We start from the raw sequence: 6,778 nt of genomic DNA, 5'->3' as shown, positions 1-6,778 counted from the left end.
TCTCGTCCATAGAGAATGATAGAGGCCTCTAGTGGCCAAAAATCCGTATTAGCATGTGCAGCGCCATTCAGGGATTCCACCATTTTAATGTAGTCAACTGGGTGGGACTCCTGGTGACCCTGTTGGGGTCATATCCAACTGGTTCATCAGGAGTGATAAGCCAATTGTGAAGGACATTTAGTACTTCAAAATGTGACCCACCACCTAGACTGGGTCCTATGTAACAACATTTGAAATTGTGTTTTTTACATTGGATAAAAGTAGAGACTCGGAACTAAAACATTTTATATTAATGGGAAAGTAATTATGCTTTGAAAGTTGCTAAAAGTTTGAGAAATGGCCTGGGAATGTTTTGGTACACCTACTGGCGAGCTCTTTGTCTACACCCATTCAGCATTGTTCACGCCCTCTTAAACCTTAGCCCCACTAGTCTCTTTAAGGATTCACAGTGTAGTAAACAACCAAAGATTTCAAGACTAAGTGGTGAAAGTAGTAGCAAAAAGTAGTAGTAAAAATACACAATCTAATCCTTGATCTATATCCTAATCTGACTTTGGTGCAGGCTATGTTCTTCACATTAGTCTCTGGTAAGCACACACTATATCAAATAGAATCAAGGTTTACTTGTCACATGCACAGGATACAGAAAGTGTAAACGGTATAGTTAAATTCTTACTTTCATAGTGGAGTCTTGTTTAGACATGTAGCTAGCTAGCCAAACAATGAACCATAATCCCAACTCTAACGCTGCGTTGAAAACAACTGGGAACTCTGGGGGGGGGGGGGGAATGTATTTGAATGGTCATCCAACTCAGAATTCCAACTCGGGGGGAACTTTCTAGAGCTCTGACTTTCCGACCTGAAGATCAATGATGTCATGATTTGACTTTGCATTTTTCCAAGCTCCCAGTTGTTTCCAATGCTGCAATACTACCATGCATGAATCTGCAAGTAGCTAAACTAGGTTAAATTTTAGCTATCAAAGCAAATGGCTTTCTGAGACTACACAGATCATACACATAACGTTAGCTTGCGAACCAGCTAGCCATTTGCGTTGCTATCTATCTAATGTTTAACCTAGTTGTTTAGCTTTAGCTACCTGCAGATTCATGCATGGTAGTATTGCAGCGTTGGAAACAACTTGCTTTATCTTGCAATGAAAATGACTTTCTGACAAAATTAGAAACGTATAATATCTGAAAATGTTGCTAGATGTTTACCCATATACATGGATGAACACTTCGCCATCTGTCATAGATGCCATGGTTGCCCTTAGTTTGAAGATGTAATCCGGAGATAGTTTTTTTTTTTATACAACAGCCTTTTGTGTTCTCTTTTGAACTCTCTCCCCATTTGGCAATCATCTCTCTGCTTCCACTGATTTAAAAACTCGGTCAACTTCATTCATAACGACACCGTTTCTTCCTCGCCACTGTTATCAGAAGACTACAATCTCTGGTTCAATTAAATTTTTTTTACCTAAATCTGGGATTTTCTCATTGTCTGATTCATTTTCAGAATCGGAGTCAGCATGGCATGATCATCCTCAAAGTACAGCGCAACTTTTTCAGTTCCTCATGTCTTAAAAAAAAAAGCAGTGGTAGAAAGGATTATCCACACATACTGAGCAGCTCATGTTATAGACAGATACAAGGCAGACTAACCCAAACTCCTATCCCGGCATGTCCAGTCAATCCATTTGTTAATCAAATCATGGCTAGCAGTAAGGTTCCTGTGTTTTTCCCTGGCTAAATCAACTGGCCTTGTACCTTAACAATTTTATTTGTATTAACGGGGGGGAGAGATTCAAATGTCTCTCCTATGAAGTAGTGATGTGCAACATACGCCTAGCTTCTTGAAACGGGTCACACATGCTGTCAGACGCTAAAATGGCACAAATGCAAAGATGAGTCCTCTGTCTAGCTCTATGGTCTTGTGTCTACTGTCCCACATCCTTTGTGGACCCCAGGAAGAGTAGCTGCTGCATGTGTGGAATGCCATTTAGGTCTTTGCGTGTCAAAAACGTGCGTGTCAAATAACGCTTGTTGACCAATCATGATCTGTATATGACTACACGTCACAATACTTTTTTTTTTTTTACATCGTCTTTACACATTTATTACACTAGCACTCATATTTCATGTCAGTGATTCAACGATAATACCTATGCAATGATGCTGGTAAAGTTGTTGCACAACTGCCATTGCCGCACAAGGGAGAGGCAAAATGACCTCATCTGTTGCATTAGCGATGGTTGTGAACGTGGGGCATAACCATGCTAGTCAGAACTAGGACACTCAGAAATGTACGACTTGCTAACTGGTTGTAGTTGTACATGTGCCGAGGTTAACGAATTAGCAAATCGAACGTTTCCTAGTTCTGACTAGCATGTGAATGCAAATGCCGGGTAAAAACAACAGGGATCTCGGAAATCTGACTTCAAACTACAGTTTGTTCAAGACAACTGGCAACTCTGGGGAGGGCGAATGGGGGGAAAAATAGTTTAGAACTTTCTGACCTTAGGATCAATGATGTCATGATTTGACCTAGTTTATTTCCAGAGTTCCCAGTTGTCTTGAAAGCACCATAACGATCTAGCTAGGTGTCATCTGAAGAACCCCTAATTTTATAAGACAGTTTTTGTATTTGATTGAAGATTGTCAGACCTGGTCTGGTCAAGCCATGCTTATACGTTTATATTGGGGCAACATTGTAGCTGGGAAGCTTATTGCGAAGAATATCAAATTATTGCAGTTTCTGGTCATTGTTTTCAGGCTGGTTGGATTGACGCTAGCTAGGTATCTACCCCAGAAGTTGCCAAACACATCTGAATCAAAGATATTTGTGAGTGTTATCAATGTCGACAAAATGCTTGCTTATTAGTCTGTATTTTGACCGTCCGGGTTCCACAAGGGGGCTTAGCCCTCTCATTCACTTGTGCCCCACAGTATTAGTTTTGTCACTATATAAACAAATATAATGATTGCGTGAAAGGTTGCCACAAAATGTGTATCTCCACTGCTCTGTCAGCACAATGGACAGAGCGTGCTACGGTATGTGTAAGGGGGCTAGGGAAAGCAACCCATACAGAAAAGTAATATATTGCAATATACAGTGCCTTCGGAAAGTATTCAGACCCTTGACATTTCCACATTTTGTTATGTTACAGCCTTATTCCAAAATGGATTGAATAAAAATCTTCAAAGTTAAATGTTTTTTGGACATTTTTGCAAATGCATTAAAATATAACTAATAGCAAAGGGTCAACACCTATGTAAATAAGACTTGGAATTGAGCCCAGGTGCATCCTGTTTCCATTGCTCATCCTTGATGTTTCTACAACTTGATTGGAGTCCATCTGTGGCAAATTCAATTGCTCGGACATGATTTGGAAAGGCACACACAGGTAATGTAAGGTCCCAAGGTTGACAGTGCATGTCAGATCAAAAACCAAGCTACGAGGTCGACGGAATTGTCCGTAGAGCTCAGACAGGATTGTGTCGAGGTACAGATCTGGGGAAGGGTACCAAAAAAAATACAGTGGCCTCCATCATTCATAAATGGAAGAAGTTTGGAACCACCAAGGCTCTTCCTAGAGATGGCCGCACGGCCAAACTGAGCAATTGAGGGAGAAGGGCCTTGGTCAGGGAGGTGACCAAGAACCCAATGGTCACTGACAGAGCTCCAAAGTTCCTCTGGAGATGGGTGAACCTTCCAGAAGGACAACCATCTCTGCAGCACTCCACCAATCAAGACTTCACAGTAGAATGGCCAGATGGAAGCCACTCCTCAGTAAAAGGCACATGACAGCCCGCTTGGAGTTTGCCAAAAGGCACCTAAGGACTCTCAGACCATGAGAAACAAGGTTCTCTGGTCTGATGAAACTAAGATTGAACTCTTTGGCCTGAATGCCAAGCATCACATCTGGATGAAACCAGGCACTGCTCATCACCTGGCCAATACCATCCCTACTGTGAAGCATGGTGGTGGCAGCATCATGCTGTGAGGATGTTTTTTAGCGGCAGGGACTGGGAGACTAGTTAGGATCAAGGCAAAGATGAACGGAGCAAAGTACAGAGATCCTTGATGAAAACTTGCTCCAGTGCGCTCAGAACTTCAGACTGGAGTGAAGGTTCACCTTCCAACAGGACAACGACCCTAAGCACACAGCCACAACAATGCAGGAGTGTCTTCGGGACAAGTTCCTGAATATCCTTGAGTGGCCCAGCCAGAGCCCTGACTTGAACTTGATCCAACATCTCTGAAGAGACCTGAAAATAGCTGTGCAGAAATGCTCCCCATCCAACCTATTCAGAGCTTGAGGATCTGCAGAGAAGAATGGGAGAACTCCGCAAACACAACTGTGCCTTTTTTTAGCGTCATACCAAGAAGACTCAATGCTGTTATCGTTGCCAAAGGTTCTGCAACAAAGTACTGAGTAAAGGGTCTGAGTACTTATGTAAATATCATATTTCAGTTTAATTTTTAATATATTTGCAAAAATGTCTTAACCTGTTTTTGCTTTGTCATTATCGGGGATTGTGTGTAGATTTGTGGGGGGGGGACTATTTATTTAATACATTTTAGAATAAGGCTGTAACGCAAGTTCTACAGAGCATCAAGGATGCTCCAACTCCTGAAAAGCTGGTTGGTTTTTATCAAAATCTTGCTTTGGTGTGTAGGGCACTGTCCATGTTGACAGAACTCAGCAGAGATTTTGTGCGACTTGAACTTCTGTTTATTGTGGTATAGCATTATATAAGCAGAATTCAATATAATTCCAATGCAACAATCCAAATGACGGTTAGCCTATTGGTTTTTGTGGTTGTAAATGAAACTGTATACATTGGAAACATGTTAATGGTAGGCTGGCATTGCTTAATTTTTTACGTGGGTTGAATTTGTGTATTGTGCCACATCACAACAAGCCTATATGCCTATTTATTTGGTAAGACAGCTGTGCATGGCTGCATCTTACTGTATTAGGCTATTTGGATCTCCATTCGCCTCTTGTTTTACTGCATTTGTTTACTCTTAATGTAACTAGCCTAAATATAGGTTGTATAATGTCTTTATCGAGCTGATATTTTGTTTCCTAGGCCTACTACTTGGTAGCTTGTTTTCTGTTTGCATTCCTTTGGTGGCATTTGCAGTTGTCAGTATTCTAAGCTAAACTGCTAGTCAGTATTTTTGTTTGCATGCATGAATAACTAGGCTACTTACTACTTTCAGAATTTAGTTTGCATTATTTTGGTGAGATGCACATATGCCACACATGTCAGATGGATGGATTATCTTGGCAAAGGAGGAAAGCTCATTAACAGGGATGTAAACAAATTGGTGCACAAAATTGGAGAGAAATAAGCTTTGTGAGTCTGGACAATTTCTGGGATCTTTTATTTCAGCTCATGAAACATGGGTCCAACACTACATGTTGCGTTTCATATTTTTGTTCAGTGTATCTTGTAGCCTATATTCATTACCAAAACAGCCTTAGTTTACTGTGTAGGATGCTGTCCATTGTGCTGACACAGTGCAGCGGAGATTTTGTGCCAACCTGTCACTTCAAAAGCTTTCAATGATCTCGAAGTCTCTGCATTTTTACTTAGTTTATTTTTGGTATAGTGTGATATAAGCATAATTCCAATGCAAGAACCCCCAATTGATTTTGACTCTAGGATGAATAAGGTGTAACTGCTTGGGATATGTTGGGCTGGCTGACAGGATCACCATCCTTTCTCCCCTGCCTCTGGGATGGTTGCATGGCAGGGAGAATGTTGGACAAGCCTACCTAGCTATCATTTTTGATCCTGCTCTTATTTCAAGTACTCAGACGTTTTCCCATTGGTTGTACAAATAATGGTGTATTATGACCTGTGTGTGTGCTTCTTTGCAGTGTTTTATTTTAACTTTTTTTTTTTTTTTTTTTACAGCTTTGACAGCGCTACTGACCCGAGTGGTAGCGCTTGGCTTGCTCTTGCAAATTCAGCATACACAATATTCTCAAATATCATTTTGTTATTTTACACGTCAAATTAAAACCTTGTTTTGCACGTAGCTAACTGGGATCCTAGTAAACTAAAATAAACTTTCTCCCCAGCTACATCCCTGTCGTGACTAGATTCATTACCGCTAAAGATGAGCTTTACCATAGAAATACCATGATAGTTTGTACCAAAGATTTTTATAACTGTGTTTGGACGTTTTGAAGCCAGACAGCAACTTGACGTTTTTTGTTGCTATGGCGATAGCTACCTAGAGGTAGGTTAGTTTAGTAGTAAACTAGCTAGCTAGAGTCCCTCCGTAATGACAGAAAATATTATTTTTAACCACACAATTGTCATCTGTGATGACAGCTAGCTAGGATTTATATGGATGTGACAATTGGCTAATCTCACTGCCCTCAGGATGCACAACGACAAGCTGGTGCAAATGACTAATGCACCGGTGTTGTGTCGGTACTTTCATCAAATAAATAATACACAATATTATTTTGTGTAAAACTATAACCACAGTCACAGTCATAATTATGGCTTAACCCTGCCTATTCCTAAAATGTATCTCATTAAAATCTGATTTTAAACCTAACCTTAACCGTATGCCTAACCTTAAATTACAACAAATCTATTTAGTCAATACAGGACTAAGATTGAATCGTACTATACCGGCTCCGACGCTCGTCGGATGTGGCAGGGCTCGCAAAGTATTATAGACTACAAAGAGAAGCACAGCCGCGAGCTGCCCAGTGACACAAGCCTACCAGACGAGCTAAATTACT

This window comes from Salmo trutta, chromosome 4 (genome assembly GCF_901001165.1).
Source record: "Salmo trutta chromosome 4, fSalTru1.1, whole genome shotgun sequence".
Taxonomy (NCBI): Eukaryota; Metazoa; Chordata; class Actinopteri; order Salmoniformes; family Salmonidae; genus Salmo; species Salmo trutta.
The sequence above is the reverse complement of the archived record's forward strand: the minus strand, read 5'-3'. Positions refer to the sequence as shown.